This window comes from Cetorhinus maximus, chromosome 7, assembly GCF_964194155.1.
Source record: "Cetorhinus maximus chromosome 7, sCetMax3.hap1.1, whole genome shotgun sequence".
In the NCBI taxonomy this organism is placed as follows: Eukaryota; Metazoa; Chordata; class Chondrichthyes; order Lamniformes; family Cetorhinidae; genus Cetorhinus; species Cetorhinus maximus.
The window spans coordinates 50,561,748-50,577,770 of record NC_135885.1 but is presented as its reverse complement, the minus strand read 5'-3'; the positions used below and the strand labels follow the sequence as shown (position 1 = coordinate 50,577,770).

General features: G+C 50.0%; 1 protein-coding gene across 1 annotated transcript in view; it reads right to left on the bottom strand.

Moving 5' to 3' along the window:
• Positions 1-12,779, bottom strand: part of LOC144682784 (centrosomal P4.1-associated protein-like) — a 97,317-nt gene extending 84,538 nt beyond the window's left edge. Inside the window, 1 exon segment of the mRNA XM_078545486.1 lies at positions 12,604-12,779. The gene's annotated coding sequence lies outside the window, so the exon portion shown is untranslated.
• Between the last annotated feature and the right edge of the window lie 3,244 nt (positions 12,780-16,023).

Here is a 16,023-nt window from a genome sequence, read left to right as displayed (position 1 = left end):
GGGAGGGCGAGAGAGGGGGGGGAGGGCGAGAGAGAGAGTGGGGGGAGGGCGAGAGAGAGAGTGGGGGGCGAGAGAGAGAGAGGGGGGAGGGCGAGAGAGAGAGAGAGGGGGGAGGGCGAGAGAGAGAGAGGGGGGAGGGCGAGAGAGAAAGAGGGGGGAGGGCGAGAGAGAAAGAGGGGGGAGGGCGAGAGAGAAAGAGGGGGGAGGGCGAGAGAGAAAGAGGGGGGAGGGCGAGAGAGAAAGAGGGGGGAGGGCGAGAGAGAAAGAGGGGGAGGGCGAGAGAGAAAGAGGGGGGAGGGCGAGAGACAGAGAAGGGGGGGAAGGGCGAGAGACAGAGAAGGGGGGAAGGGCGAGAGACAGAGAAGGGGGGGAAGGGCGAGAGACAGAGAAGGGGGGAAGGGCGAGAGACAGAGAAGGGGGGAAGGGCGAGAGACAGAGAAGGGGGGAAGGGCGAGAGACAGAGAAGGGGGGAAGGGCGAGAGACAGAGAAGGGGGGAAGGGCGAGAGACAGAGAAGGGGGGGAAGGGCGAGAGACAGAGAAGGGGGGAAGGGCGAGAGACAGAGAAGGGGGGAAGGGCGAGAGACAGAGAAGGGGGGAAGGGCGAGAGACAGAGAAGGGGGGAAGGGCGAGAGACAGAGAAGGGGGGAAGGGCGAGAGACAGAGAAGGGGGGAAGGGCGAGAGACAGAGAAGGGGGGAAGGGCGAGAGACAGAGAAGGGGGAAGGGCGAGAGACAGAGAAGGGGGGAAGGGCGAGAGACAGAGAAGGGGGGAAGGGCGAGAGACAGAGAAGGGGGGAAGGGCGAGAGACAGAGAAGGGGGGAAGGGCGAGAGACAGAGAAGGGGGGAAAGGGCGAGGGCGAGAGACAGAGAAGGGGGGAAGGGCGAGAGACAGAGAAGGGGGGAAGGGCGAGAGACAGAGAAGGGGGGAAGGGCGAGAGAAGAGAGAAGGGGGGAAGGGCGAGAGAGAGAGAAGGGGGGAAGGGCGAGAGAGAGAGAAGGGGGGAAGGGCGAGAGAGAGAGAAGGGGGGAAGGGCGAGAGAGAGAGAAGGGGGGAAGGGCGAGAGAGAGAGAAGCGGGGAAGGGCGAGAGAGAGAGAAGGGGGGAAGGGCGAGAGAGAGAGAAGGGGGGAAGGGCGAGAGAGAGAGAAGGGGGGAAGGGCGAGAGAGCGAGAAGGGGGGAAGGGCGAGAGAGAGAGAGGGGGAGGGCGGAGAGCGAGAGGGGGGAAGGCGAGAGAGGGGGGAGGGCTAGAGAGGGGGGGGGGGAGGGCGAGTGAGAGAGAGGGGGGAGGGCGAGAGAGAGAGAGAGGGGGGAGGGCGAGAGAGAGGGGGGAGGGCGAGAGAGAGAGAGGGGGGAGGGCGAGAGAGAGAGAGGGGGGAGGGCGAGAGAGAGAGAGGGGGGAGGGCGAGAGAGAGAGAGGGGGGAGGGCGAGAGAGAGAGAGGGGGGAGGGCGAGAGAGAGAGAGGCGGGAGGGCGAGAGAGAGAGAGGCGGGAGGGCGAGAGAGAGAGAGGGGGAGGGCGAGAGAGAGAGAGGGGGAGGGCGAGAGAGAGAGGGGGGAGGGCGAGAGAGAGAGAGGGGGAGGGCGAGAGAGAGAGGGGGGGGAGGGCGAGAGAGGGGGGGAGGGCGAGAGAGAGAGTGGGGGGAGGGCGAGAGAGAGAGTGGTGGGCGAGAGAGAGAGTGGTGGGCGAGAGAGAGAGAGGGGGGAGGGCGAGAGAGAGAGAGAGGGGGGAGGGCGAGAGAGAGAGAGGGGGGAGGGCGAGAGAGAAAGAGGGGGGAGGGCGAGAGAGAAAGAGGGGGGAGGGCGAGAGAGAAAGAGGGGGGAGGGCGAGAGAGAAAGAGGGGGGAGGGCGAGAGAGAAAGGGGGGGAGGGCGAGAGAGAAAGAGGGGGGAGGGCGAGAGAGAAAGAGGGGGGAGGGCGAGAGAGAAAGAGGGGGGAGGGCGAGAGAGAAAGAGGGGGGAGGGCGAGAGAGAAAGAGGGGGGAGGGCGAGAGAGAAAGAGGGGGGAGGGCGAGAGAGAAAGAGGGGGGAGGGCGAGAGAGAAAGAGGGGGGAGGGCGAGAGAGAAAGAGGGGGGAGGGCGAGAGAGAAAGAGGGGGGAGGGCGAGAGAGAGAGAGGGGGGAGGGCGAGAGAGAGAGAGGAGGGAGGGCGAGAGAGAGAGAGGAGGGAGGGCGAGAGAGAGAGAGGGGGGAGGGCGAGAGAGAGAGAGGGGGGGTTGCGAGAGAGAGAGAATGAGAGACGGGGGGAGTAAGAGAGGCAGGGAGGGGGCGTCCCGGAGGCAGGGAGAGGCAGGGAGGGGGCGTCCCGGAGGCAGGGAGAGGCAGGGAGGGGGCGTCCCGGAGGCAGGGAGAGGCAGGGAGGGGGCGTCCCGGAGGCAGGGAGAGGCAGGGAGGGGGCGTCCCGGAGGCAGGGAGAGGCAGGGAGGGGGCGTCCCGGAGGCAGGGAGAGGCAGGGAGGGGGCGTCCCGGAGGCAGGGAGAGGCAGGGAGGGGGCGTCCCGGAGGCAGGGAGAGGCAGGGAGGGGGCGTCCCGGAGGCAGGGAGAGGCAGGGAGGGGGCGTCCCGGAGGCAGGGAGAGGCAGGGAGGGGGCGTCCCGGAGGCAGGGAGAGGCAGGGAGGGGGCGTCCCGGAGGCAGGGAGAGGCAGGGAGGGGGCGTCCCGGAGGCAGGGAGAGGCAGGGAGGGGGCGTCCCGGAGGCAGGGAGGGGGCGTCCCGGAGGCAGGGAGAGGCAGGGAGGGGGCGTCCCGGAGGCAGGGAGAGGCAGGGAGGGGGCGTCCCGGAGGCAGGGAGAGGCAGGGAGGGGGCGTCCCGGAGGCAGGGAGAGGCAGGGAGGGGGCGTCCCGGAGGCAGGGAGGGGACGGCCCGGAGACAGGGAGAGGGCGGCCCGCAGACAGAGAGAGGCAGGAAGGGGCCAGCCTGGAGACAGAGAGTGGCAGGGAGGGGGCGGCCCAGAGACAGAGAGAGGGAGAGAAAGGAAAAGGCTGTTTGTCTCCTGTGAGCTATCAAACAGAAATTGGGAGTGATGTCGGTTTCTGATTGAAGAGATTCATCATGTGGCAAGCTAAAAACTCGAAGATGTGTCCTGCAAGGCTTGGGGGAAGAAATCACCAGGGTGGGCCTTACAGCTGGTAGTCATTTAGGGATTTTCTGAGGACTGATGGAAATGTCATTTGACATTTCAACACTATAACTTGGCAAAACGGGGAGAGATGAATCCATTAGAAGCTGGGAGTGAACGTGGACTGGTTCCTATAAAGACTTACCCTGCGGAGAGCATGCTGTAATGTAAACGTATGTAGTCGTGTTAAAACATTAAACTATAGAAAAGATAACCCTTATTAAAGTATTGGTTGCCTAATGAGTATTGTTTAGTCAAGTAACTTTTAGTTTGTTTGTTACAGTAGAAGTCTTAAAAAGGGAGAGATTGGTGAAGTCTTGGCTCAAGATCTGAACCTTGAGGAAGGAGAATAATTCAGGTTGAGTTAGTTAAGACTTCAAATATAAATGAAGCAACCTGAATTCAAGAACGACAGAGAAATGGAAAAAAAAACTTGAACTAATGGAGGAAAAAGAAAAAGAAAAATAAAGGAAAAGGGGAAAACTTGAATTAGAATTTCAGAGAGGGGGGAACCAGAAAATTTGAACTGGACAGAGAAAAAAAGCTTAGATTATGCAAACAGGGAATAGTAGGGAAACTTGATGATGACTCAGATGTAACTCCTGGTTTTGATTTGGTAAGGGATATTCACCAAGTGCCAGAATTCAGTGAGGAAGGAGTTGAAACGTATTGTTATTTGAGAAAATTACTACAAAGTCACAATGGCTGCTGGAAAGTTGGATGGTCTTACTGCAAAGCATATTCCTGGGAAAAGCATTAGAACTAAGTGTATTTGTCACTTTCAGATGTTCAATCTATGTGATTATGACATAGTGAAAAATGTTGTTCTCAAAGCCTATGAGTTAGTGCTAGAAGCTTACTGACAAAAATTTAGAAACATAAGGAAGAAACAGAATCACGCTTTTGTGAAATTTGCAAGAAAAAAGTTAATGATATTTGATAGGTGTGGCACAGGGCTATGAAGATTGATCCAGATTTTGAAAACCTTAGAGGTAATGCCAATGGAAGAATTTAAAAAGTGCCCCTTTAGGAATAAGGTTCCACCTAGAAGACCACAAATTTACTAAGAGCATAACTGATAACTACCAACTGCCTCACAAATATGTGGCGAACAGCAGGCCACTGTTTGCAAACCAACACAGAAACCAGAGAGATAAGTGATCTGAAAATGAACAAAATCTGGTTACAGTGAGGAAGGTGGCAGAAATGAAAAGATGGATACTCAGAGTAGTAAAAATGACAGTATGAAGGGTTAGTATGATTCAAAGGCTTCAATGTGTTATTTTCGTCATAAAAGAGGGCACCTGAAGGCAGATTGTTGGAAGTTAAAGGCCAAAAAGTCATATTCCCTCATATTTTAATAATTATGTTTGACTCTCTAAGAATAAAATTATTTATTTTAAGACTATCTATTTTATCTGTTTCTCATTCTCATCTTTCCCTCTCTACTTCTCCATCTGTAGATGATTTTACATAGAATATTTAATTAAAACTTTCACATCCTGGATTCGATTCCAGGCCTCAATTAGGATTCTAGTCTGATTGGTTAAAGAGATACTGTTGTTTGGCCTGTTCACACAGATCGCAGAGGTTGACGTGCTGTATCAGATTCCTGATGACTGCAAGTTCCTGCTCAGAAGCCCAGGTAAGCACAATGAATGGCAAGTGCTGTTTATTCACCATTGACTGCAAATCCGGGCCATTGTGGACGCAGGGCATACGCGGTGTCAATATTCAATTCAAAGATATATTTGTCTCCCTAACTCAGCTGCGCCTCATGGTAAAGCATTTCACGCTTGAAGAATTCTCTGCATAAAGCAATTTCTCCCAACTCTCTCCTCACTCTTAGCGATAATTTTAAATCGATAACACTTGTCACTGTTTCCGCAATCAACCAAAACATCCTTTTTCTATTCACTTTCAAAACACTTCACATGGATAAAAACAAACCATTCAATTTCTTATAGAAACAAAAAGATGCTGTGTTGACAGTGGTACTGCATCCTCTCTTTTAATCTGTTACTTTCTCTTTTCTGAGCTCTTTGGCCAACTGTGCTTTATCAGCATTAATGTGTCTGTCCTACATGACAAGTGGCACATTTAGAAGTAGCTTTCAAAGGCAAACTGGATAAATACTTCAGAGAAAAATTTGCAAGGATTGGGAAATAGTGGGACAATGGGACTAGCTAGATTTTCAATGGGCCCAAGAGGCTTCTTCTGAGCTATTCTATGACTATAAGTGACTACACTTCAAAGAAGGTACATAATTGGCTCTGAAGTACTGGAGACGTACCAAGGTCTTGAAAGTAAAGACCGTGTAAAGACAATTCTTGCTTTTGTTTTTCCAATGTCTTCTGTTTGATTTTCAAACAACCGGTTTTAATATCATACTTGAGCCCTTGGATTTTCATCCTTCGCATTTTCACACATTTTCCTCAGGCGATTCACTTTCTTTAATGCCTGTAGTTCTTAAATGCTTATCGGTCACAAAATTCCTTGAATGTTTCCTCTTTGTTCATTCATTATTACCTACGTCTCAAAAAAACTAAATATTGCAGATGCTGGAAATCTGAAACAAAAACCAAACTGAGTGCTCCTAGCATTTCTGTTGCGTGATAATCATAAAATTGTGTAACACACAAGGAGACCATTTGGCCTATTGGGGTGGTAATGGCTCTTTGAAAGGGTCCCACGCCCCTGATCTTTCCCCATACCCTAGCAAATCTTTCATTTTCAAATATTCTATCCAATTCCATTTTGAATGTTATTATTTGATCTCCTTCCACCACCCTATCAGACAGTGCATTCCAGATCATCATAATTTGCTTGTAAAAGTGTTTTCCCTCACGTCACCCACCTTAAATGTATCCTGTGATTGCCATTGGATATAGTTCCTTCTTATTTACTCTATTAAACCCCTTCAAGATTTTGAACACCTTCATCAAATCTCCTCATAACCTTCTCTGCCCTAAGAAGAACAATCCCAGGTTCTTCAATCTCTCCATATAACTGAAATCTTAATTTCTATGGCACCATTCTAGTAAATCTTCTCTGCACTATCTCCATTGCCTTGACATCCTTCCTAAAGTATGATGCCCGGAACTGGCCACAATACACCAGCTAGGCCCAAACTAGTGTTTTATAAAGGCTGAGCAGAACTTCTTTGCTTTTGTGCTCCATGGCTCTATTTATAAGTCAAGAATTCCCTATACTTTTTTTAAAAAACAGGTTTCTCAACTTGTTTTGCCCTCTTCAAAGATTTTTACACGTAGTCCATGAGTCTCTCTGTTCCTGCACCCCCTTTACCACTTGCCATTTAGTTTATTCTTCCTACCAGAATTAGTAATTTCACACATCTCTGCAATAAATTACATCTACCATGTGTCCGTCCATTTCAGCAGTCTGTCCATGTCCTCCTGAAGTCTGTTACTCTTCACACTGTTCGCTACATTTTTGAGCTTCTTGTTATCTTCAAACTTTGAAATTGTACCCAAGTCCAAGCCATCAATATATCAAAAACAGTATTGGTCCCAACACCAACCTCGGGAGAACACAACTACACACTTCCTGAATTTGTGGATGACATCAAATTTGGGAGCGGGGAAATAGCCAATACTGAGGCAGACTCCAACAAATTACAGAAGTACACAGATTTACGGAATGGGCAAATAATTGGCAAATAAAGTTCAACACAGATAAATGTGAGGTAGTACATTTTGGTAGGAAGAATAGTGAGTTCACTTATTATTTGGAACAAGCCTAGGTGGGATAGAGGAAAAAGGATTCTTGGAGTACAAATACATCAAGTTGCATTTCAGGTTAGCAAAACCACTATAAAAGTCAACTAAGCATTAGGCTTTATTTCTAGAGGGACAAAGTATTAAGTTATGCTGAACCTGGTTAGATCACACTTAGAATATGTCTTGAACAAAAGGTTGAGCAGTGACCTAATAGAGGTCTTTAAAATTATGAAAGGTTTTGGTAAGAATGGACATAGAGAGGATGTTTCCACTTGTAAGGAAGAGCAGAACTAGAGGTCATCAATATAAGACAGTCAACAAGAAATCCAATAGGTAATGCAGAAGAAAGTTCTTTACCCAAAGAGTGGTAAGAATGTGGAACTCGTACCCATAGGGTGTTGTTAAAGCAAATGCTATAGATGCATTTAAGGAAAAGTGGACAAGCATGAGGGAGAAGGGGATAGATGATTGCAATGGTAGATTGAGATGAGGAAACATAAGAGGAATCTCAAGTGGAGCATGGACTGTTTGGGCCAAATGGCAGGTTCTATATGCAATTTCCTCCAGTATGAAAAACAACCAATCATCACAACCCTCTCCAATTTTGTACCTCTTTTGGAGTCAAACAATTAAACTAAATTAACAAAACGAGGGATAAATTAAACGTAGCCCCTAAGTTAGGGTCACTGCAAAACCAAAGACAAAATTTAAAGGGAACTTACAACATCAAACCAAAATGTGATTAACAGAGTCGATAAAGCACCCCAGCCCTCGCGGTGCCCACCGGGCACGCAAGGCCTCGAGGGTACCGGCAGACACCACGTGCTCCATCTCCAGGGACACCCGGCCACGAACATGGCCACGGAAGAGGGGCAGACAGTTGGGTCGATCGCCCGCTGCCTGGACCTGTTAATGGATAACTTGGCTAGGCCCAGGAGCAGGTTCACGAGAAGGTCCTCCTCCCTCCCGGCCCCCCTCCGCACCAGGTGCCCGTAGATCAGGAGCGTGGGGCTGAAGTGCAAACAAAATAGTAATAAAAGATTTTTTAAATAACTGAAAAGGGAGTGCAGCCTACAACACCCTATGTAAACGTGGTCCACGGACTCCACAAGACCGCAAAAAGGGCAGGTATCTTCGGAGTCCGTGAACCGATACATTGTGTGGTTGTACGGAACTGCTGCATGCAACACCCTCCACCCCAGGTCCCCGATGGAAAGCGGGAGGACACCTCCATAGAGGGCCCCCCAACGGGGACCTCCGCCGCCGGACAGCAACAAGGCACGCCAGGGCGTGTCCGGGTGGCTGGCAAGGGCAAGGAAGTGAAGGGTGAGCAGCAGCCCATACAGGAAGCCCCTCCGCACTGTGCTAAAGGGCACGGAGGGCATTTCCTCGAGGCAGCTCATATTGCGGGTCACTGGCTCCCGAGGGAAGGTTCGGGGCTTGGGGCCAACGTGGAATTCCGTCCGACCAGGGGAACGCTCAGACGGAAGACCACCGCGCACCTGAGCCACCTCAAGGCCCAGTATGACTTCGGGTCCGAGCACGACCGTCCTGAGGTCTTGAATGGCACGGCCGCGAGCCGAACATCCACGGACGCACGACGCGCCAACTCCTGTTGCAGCATCCAGCCCATTCCTCCGCCACCCAGCACATCCCCGATCCTGGTCACACCAGCAGCCACAGCCCTCCTCTCCACCAGACACTGAAAGGGACGGAGGGGTGGATTCCTGAGTAGCAGCTCTCTGACGACAGCTGCTACTCCTGACGGAGGAGAGCTGCGTCACAAGGTGACCATGTTCCAGACTTTAATCAGGTTCTGCTAAAAGACAGGCAACGCCTGCAAGGAGCCACAAAGGCCCCTCAGGTCTATGAACAGGAGCTGCACGTCATATTTCAGGCCATGCACCTGGCAGAAGAAATACATCGCCAGAGCACGCCATCTCGGATGGGGCTCAACGTAAAGGTATCACTGTCCAATTTTGTACTTACACCCCACTAAGTCATTAATTAATTAAATTCAAAATTTGCTAACAAGGCCATTGTGTGGTACTTTTAACAACTGAAGGTCTACATACAAAACATCGACCACACAACCCTCATCAAATGTACCTGAAGCAGCCAATAAAACGTCAGCATGTTCTAAAATAGTACCAATAATCACCAGTTTTTCAAACAAAGAACTTCAATTTATATAGCGCCTATAACATCGTAAAAGACGCATTGCACTTGTTGTATTAGTGTATCTGTCCATCGCTTATTTTTCAGTTCTGACGCTTTTGTCTTTTGGTTAGTCGCCATTTGTTGGTTTCATCGGCAAACACTAATATAAAAACCTCCCACCGACCTCGAATCTGTAATCATATTCACAGCTTCAACATCAATTAAATACAAACAACCGGAGGTGCAAGATTGAAAACAGCTAAGGGAACATCAAGAGACGCGACAAACAAATATAAAAACAAAAAACTGTGGATGCTGGAAATCCAAAACAAAAACAGAAATACCTGGAAAAACTCAGTAGGTCTGGCAGCATCAGCGGAGAAGAGCAAAGTTGACGTTTCGAGTCCTCATGACCCTTCAACAGAACTAAGTAAAAATAGGAAAGGGGTGAAATATAAGCTGGTTTGGAGGGGTGGGGGGTGAAGAAGGGGGTGGGGGGTGGTTGTTAGGACAAGCAAGCAGTGATAGGAGGAGATAACCAAAAGATGTCACAGACAAAAGAACTAAGAGGTGTTGAAGGTGGTGATATTATCTAAAGGAATGTGCTAATTAAGAGTGGAGAGCAGGACAAGCAAGGTAGCTCTAGTGGGGGTGGGGTGAAATAAACGATGGGTGGAATACATTTAAAAATAATGGAAATAGGTGGGAATACTGGAAATAGGTGGCTCCAACAACTCATCGACACCAACACCCATCCAGGGCTCTCCACCCCTGCCTGTCCTTCTGTCCCCACCCCATCTTCCAGTCCCAGCCCCGGCCGTGTATTCACCATACCCCCTGACCTTCCGCTCTACGATGCTGAACGGTCAGTGCTCAGCAAACGACTTAGTTTCATACCCTTACACCCTCATCTCAATGAATTTCAGGCTTGGCACGATGCTGAACTCTTCTTGCGCCGCCTTCGTCTCCATGCTCACTTCTTTGGGCAGGAGTCCTCTCCCCATTCAACGGATCCTTTTACCCACCTCCAATATTCTCCCTCCACCTGGACCCCTCCCTCTGGATTCTTACCTTCTCTTGATCTTTTCATTGAGAACTGTCGGCACGAGATTAGTTGTCTCAATTTCTCTGCTCCTCTCACCCATTCTAACCTGCCTCTCTCTGAACTTACTGCACTCCGTTCTCTCAGGTCCAACCCCAACATTGTCATCAAACCCACTGACAAGGGTGGTGCTGTTGTTGTCTGGCGCACTGACCTCTACCTCACAGAGGCTGAGTGGCAACTCGCAGACACTTCCTCCTACCTCTCCCTGGACCATGACCCCACCACTGAACATCAAGCCATTGTTTCCAGGACTGTCACTGACCTCATCTCCTCTGGAGATCTTCCTCCCACAGCTTCCAACCTGATAGTCGCCCAACCTCTCCACAAACAGGACTGTCCCGGCAGACCGATCGTGTCAGCCTGTTCCTGCCCCACGGAACTCATTTCTTGACATCTTGACTCCATTCTCTCTCCCCTTGTCCAGTCTCTTCCCACCTACATCCGTGATTCCTCTGACACCTTACGTCACATCAACAATTTCCAGTTCCCTGGCCCCAACCACCTCCTCTTCACCATGGACGTCCAATCCCTCTACACCTCCATCCCCCACCGGGATGGTCTGAGGGCTCTCTGCTTCTTCCTCGAACAGAGGCCCGAACAATCCCCATCCACCACTACTCTCCTCCGTCTGGCTGAACTTGTTCTCACACTGAACAATTTCTCCTTTAACTCCTCTCACTTCCTCCAAATAAAAGGTGTGGCTATGGGTACCCGCATGGGTCCCAGCTATGCCTGTCTCTTTATGGGGTATGTGGAACATTCCTTGTTCCAGTCCTACTCCGGCCCCCTCCTGCAACTCTTTCTCCGGTACATCGATGATTACTTCGGTGCTGCTTCATGCACTCGTCGGGACCTGGAAAAATTTATTAATTTTGTTTCCAATCTCCACCCCTCCATCATTTTCACATGGTCCATCTCTGACACTTCCCCTCCCTTCCTTGACTTCTCTGTCTCAATTTCTGGTGATAGACTGTCCACCAATATTCATTACAAGCCTACCGACTCCCACAGATACCTCGACTACAGCTCCTCACACCCCGCTTCCTGTAAGGACTCCATCCCATTCTCTCAGTTCCTTCGCCTCCGTCGCATCTGTTCTGATGATGCTACCTTCAAAAACAGTTCCTCTGACATGTCCTCCTTCTTCCTTAACCGAGGTTTTCCACCCACAGTAGTTGACAGGGCCCTCAACCGTGTCCGGCCCATCTCCCGCTCATCCGCCCTCACGCCTTCTCCTCCCTCCCAGAAACATGATAGGGTCCCCCTTGTCCTCACTTATCACCCCACCAGCCTCCGCATTCAAAGGATCATCCTCCGCCATTTCCGCCAACTCCAGCATGATGCCACCACCAAACACATCTTCCCTTCACCGCCCCCAGCGGCATTCCATAGGGATCATTCCCTCCGTGACACCCTGGTCCACTCCTCCATCACCCCCTACTCCTCAACCCCCTCCTACGGCACCTCCCCATGCGAACGCAGAATATGCAACACCTGCCCCTTCACTTCCTCTCTCCTCACCGTCCAAGGGCCCAAACACTCCTTTCAAGTGAAGCAGCATTTCAATTGCATTTCCCTCAACTTAGTCTACTGCATTCCTTGCTCCTAATGCGGTTTCCTCTACATTGGAGAGACCAAACGCAGACTGGGTGACCGCTTTGCAGAATACCTTCAGTCTGTCCGCAAGCATGACCCAGACCTCCCTCTCGCTTGCCATTTTAACACTCCACCCTGCTCTCTTGCCCACATGTCTGTCCTTGGCTTGCTGCCTTGTTCCAGTGAAGCTCAATACAAACTGGAGGAACAGCACCTCGTCTTCCGACTAGGCACTTTACAGCCTTCCGGACTGAATATTGAGTTCAACAATTTTAGATCTTGAACTCCCTCCTCCATCCCCACCCCCTTTCCGTTTCTTCCCCCTCTTTGTTTTTTCCAATAATTTATATAGATTTTTCTTTTCCCACCTATTTCCATTATTTTTAAATGTATTCCACCCCCACTAGAGCTACCTTGCTTGTCCTACTCGCCACTCTTAATTAGCACATTCTTTTACATAATATCACCACCTTCAACACCTTTGTTCTTTTGTCTGTGACATCTTTTGGTTATCTCCTCCCATCACTGCATGCTTGTCCCAACAACCCGCCACTCTCCCCCCCCACTTCATTCCTCTGCCCCCCCCACCCTTCATTCCCCCCCCACCCCCGCAAACCAGCTTATATTTCACCCCTTTCCTATTTTCACTTAGTTCTGTTGAAGGGTCATGAGGACTCGAAACGTCAACTTTGCTCTTCTCCGCCGATGCTGCCAGACCTGCTGAGTTTTTCCAGGTATTTCTGTTTTTGTTGTTGACGCGACAAACAAGCTCCACGCAAATTCACAGCCGAGGAGGGCTGCTTATCTCGTCAGTACTAACACACACCACGATCATCGCCAGAATAAAACCTAGATCGCACTGCAAAAGTTAAACTCCGGGGATAACTTACAATCGCTAATTGTCGGCGTTGCGACCAGAAGTGGACAGCCAGCACTTGCCCAATGTGCGCGAGAGCGGCAGTTTAACTGACAACCCCAACTATTCCAAACCGCTCTCAAATCTACCGCCATTTTGAAATGTTATACCGCCGTCCTCACTGGGCATGTGCTCAGTCTCTAAGCACTCTGGGAATTGTAGTCCTTCCCGCGGGCTATTCCGGATGCAGGAAATGCAATTTGACATTCTATCCCGGAACTAGCGAGGAGTCGCCTTAATTACCGAAAGACGATCGAGGTATTTGCGGAATTTTTTTTTAAGGTTCTGCTATCTGATGCATTTTTTCTTTTCCAGCCTCAGCTACGACGAATAGAAAAGCAGTGGCGGTGAGACTGTATAATCAAATAATATAAAAGCAAAATACTGCTGATGCTGGAAATCTAGAACAAAAACACCTGGAAAAACTCAGCATGTCTGACAGCATCTGCGGAGAGGGATACAGTTGACTCTTCAAGTCCGCGTGACCCTTCAGAACTAAAAAACATAGAAATAAGATGAAATATAAGCTGGTAAGGGGGTGGGGGGAGACAGGTAGAGCTCGATAGGGGCCAGTGATAGGTGGAGGCCAAGAAGAGACTACCAAAGATGTCATAGACAAAAGGACAAAGGGGTGTTGATGGTGGTGATATTATCTAAAGGATGTGCTAATGGGGACATTAAGGATAGCAAGCAGAACAAGCTAGTGGCAGATGGCCCTAGTGGGGGTGGGGTGAAGGGATCGATTTCGGCTAAAAGGTGGAGATGAAACAATAGATCGAAATAAATTTAAAAATAGGTGGGAAAAGAAAAATATATTCGTAAAAAAATTATAAATTATTGGAAAAAGGGGGATCGGAAAGGGGGTGGGGATGGAGGAGAGAGTTTATGATCTGAAATTGTTGAACTCAATATTAAGGCCGGAAGATTGTAAAGTGCCTAGTCGGAAGATGAGGTGCTATTCCTCCAGTTTGCGTTGAGCTTCACTGGAACATTGCAGCAGGCCAAGGACGAACATGTGGGCATGAGAGCAGGGTGGTGTGTTGAAATAGCAAGGGACAGGGAGGTCTGGGTCATGCTTGCGGACAGACCGAAGGTGTTCTGCAAAGCGGTCACCGAGTCTGTGTTTGGTCTCTCCAATGTAGAGGAAACCGCATTGGGAGCAGCGAATGCAGTAGACTAAATTGAGGGAAGTGCAAGTGAAATGCTGCTTCGCTTGAGAGGAGTGTTTGGGCCCTTTGATGGTGAAGAGGCGGGAAGGGGGAAGTAAAGGGGCAGGTGTTGCACCTTCTGCAGTTGCATGGGAAGGTGCCATGGGAGGGGGTTGAGGTGTAGGGGGTGATGGAGAAGTGGACCAGGGTGTCCCGGAGGGAACGATCCCTGCGGAAAGCCGCCGGGGGGGGTGAAGGGAAGATGTGTTTAGTGATGGCATCATGCTGGAGTTGGCGGAAATGGCGGAGGATGATCCTTTGAACGCGGAGGCTGGTGGGGTGATAAGTGAGGACAAGGGGGACCCTATCATGGTTCTGGGAGGGAGAGGAAGTTGTGAGGGCAGATGCGCAGGAGATGGGCCGGACGCAGTTGAGTGGGTGGAAAACCTCAGTTAAGGAAGATGGAAGACATGTCAGAGGAACTGTTTTGGAAAGTGGCATCATTCGAACAGATGCGACGGAGGCGAAGGAACTGAGAGAATGGGATGGAGTCCTTACAGGAAGCGGGGTGTGAGGAGCTGTAGTCGAGGTAGCTGCGGGAGTCGATAGGCTTGTAATGAATATTGGTGGACAGTCCATCACCAGAAATTGAGACTGAGAGGTCAAGGAAGGGAAGGGAAGTGTCAGTGATAGACCACGTGAAAATGATGGAGGGTGGAGATTGGAAGCAAAATTAATAAATTTTTCCAGATCCAGACGAGAGCATGAAGCAGCACCGAAGCAGTCATTGATGTACCGGAGAAAGAATTGTAGGAGGGGGCCTGAGTAGGACTGGAACAAGGAATGTTCCACATACCCCATAAAGAGACAGGCATAACTGGGGCCCATGCGGGTACCCATAATTACACCTTTTATTTGGAGGAAGTGAGACAAGTTTAAGGAGAAATTGTTCAGTGAGAGAACAAGTTCGGTCAGTCTGAGGAGAGTAGTGGTGGATGGGGATTGTTCGGGCCTCTGTTCGAGGAAGAAGCAGAGAGCCCTCTGACCATCCCGGTGGGGGATGGAGGTGTAAAGGGATTGGACATCCATGGTGAAGAGGAGGCGGTTGGGGCCAGGGAACTGGAAATTGTTGATATGATGTAGGGTGTGAGAGGAATCGCGGATGTAGGTGGGAAGAGACTGGACAAGGGGAGAGAGAATGGAGTCAAGATATCAAGAAATGAGTTCCGTGGGGCAGGAACAGGCTGACACGATCGGTCTGCCGGGATAGTCCTGTTTGTGGATTTTGGGTAGGAGGTAGAATCGGGCCGTCCGAGGTTGGGAGACTATGAGGTTGGAAGCTGTGGAGGGAAGATCTCCAGAGGAGAGACAGTCCTGGAAACAATGGCTTGATGTTCAGTGGTGGGGTCATGGTCCAGGGAGAGGTAGGAGGAAGTGTCTGCGAGTTGACGCTCAGCCTCTGCGAGGTAGAGGTCAGTGCACTAGACAACAACAGCACCACCCTTGTCAGCGGGTTTGATGACAAAGTCAAGGTTGGACCTGAGAGAATGGAGTGCGGCAAGTTCAGAAAGAGACAGGTAGAGTGGGTGAGAGGAGCAGAGAAATTGAGACGACTGATGTCACGCTGACAGTTCTCAATGAAAAGATCAAGAGGAGGTAAAAATCCAGAGGGAGGGGTCCAGGTGGAGGGCGAATATTTGACCATATAATCAAGTTTGCTGTAGCTATAATAACAGAAGGCGGAGGGAAGTAATGATTGCGACAGTATTAGGGCTCATTTTGTGACTATTTGTTACACACACAAAAAATTGTCGAATGAAAATCAAATGGAAAGTTATGTCGAATTCAATCATTGCTGATTTGTAGATAAAACGTTTGAACTGTCTCTACAAAATGACTTGATTCCGGCAGGTGTAGTAAATAAAGTTTGGAAAGGAGAACTAAGGCTTGTTTGAGGGTTGGGCATTACTAGCAAGGCTAGCATTTATTTCCCATTCCTATTCACTGCATTCTTGAACCACTGCAATCAGTGTAACGTGGGTACACCTGTTAGGTAGGGTGTTCCGGTATTTTGACCCAGTGATTATGAAGGAACAACAATATATTCCCAAGTCAAGATTGTGTGTGATCTGGAGGTTATGGTATGCCCATCCCTGGTTTGATTGTAACGAAAGAATGAGGGATATGTTGGCCCATGAGATTGCAGATTGTAATGGAATGCAATTCTGCTGCTGCTGATGGCCTAG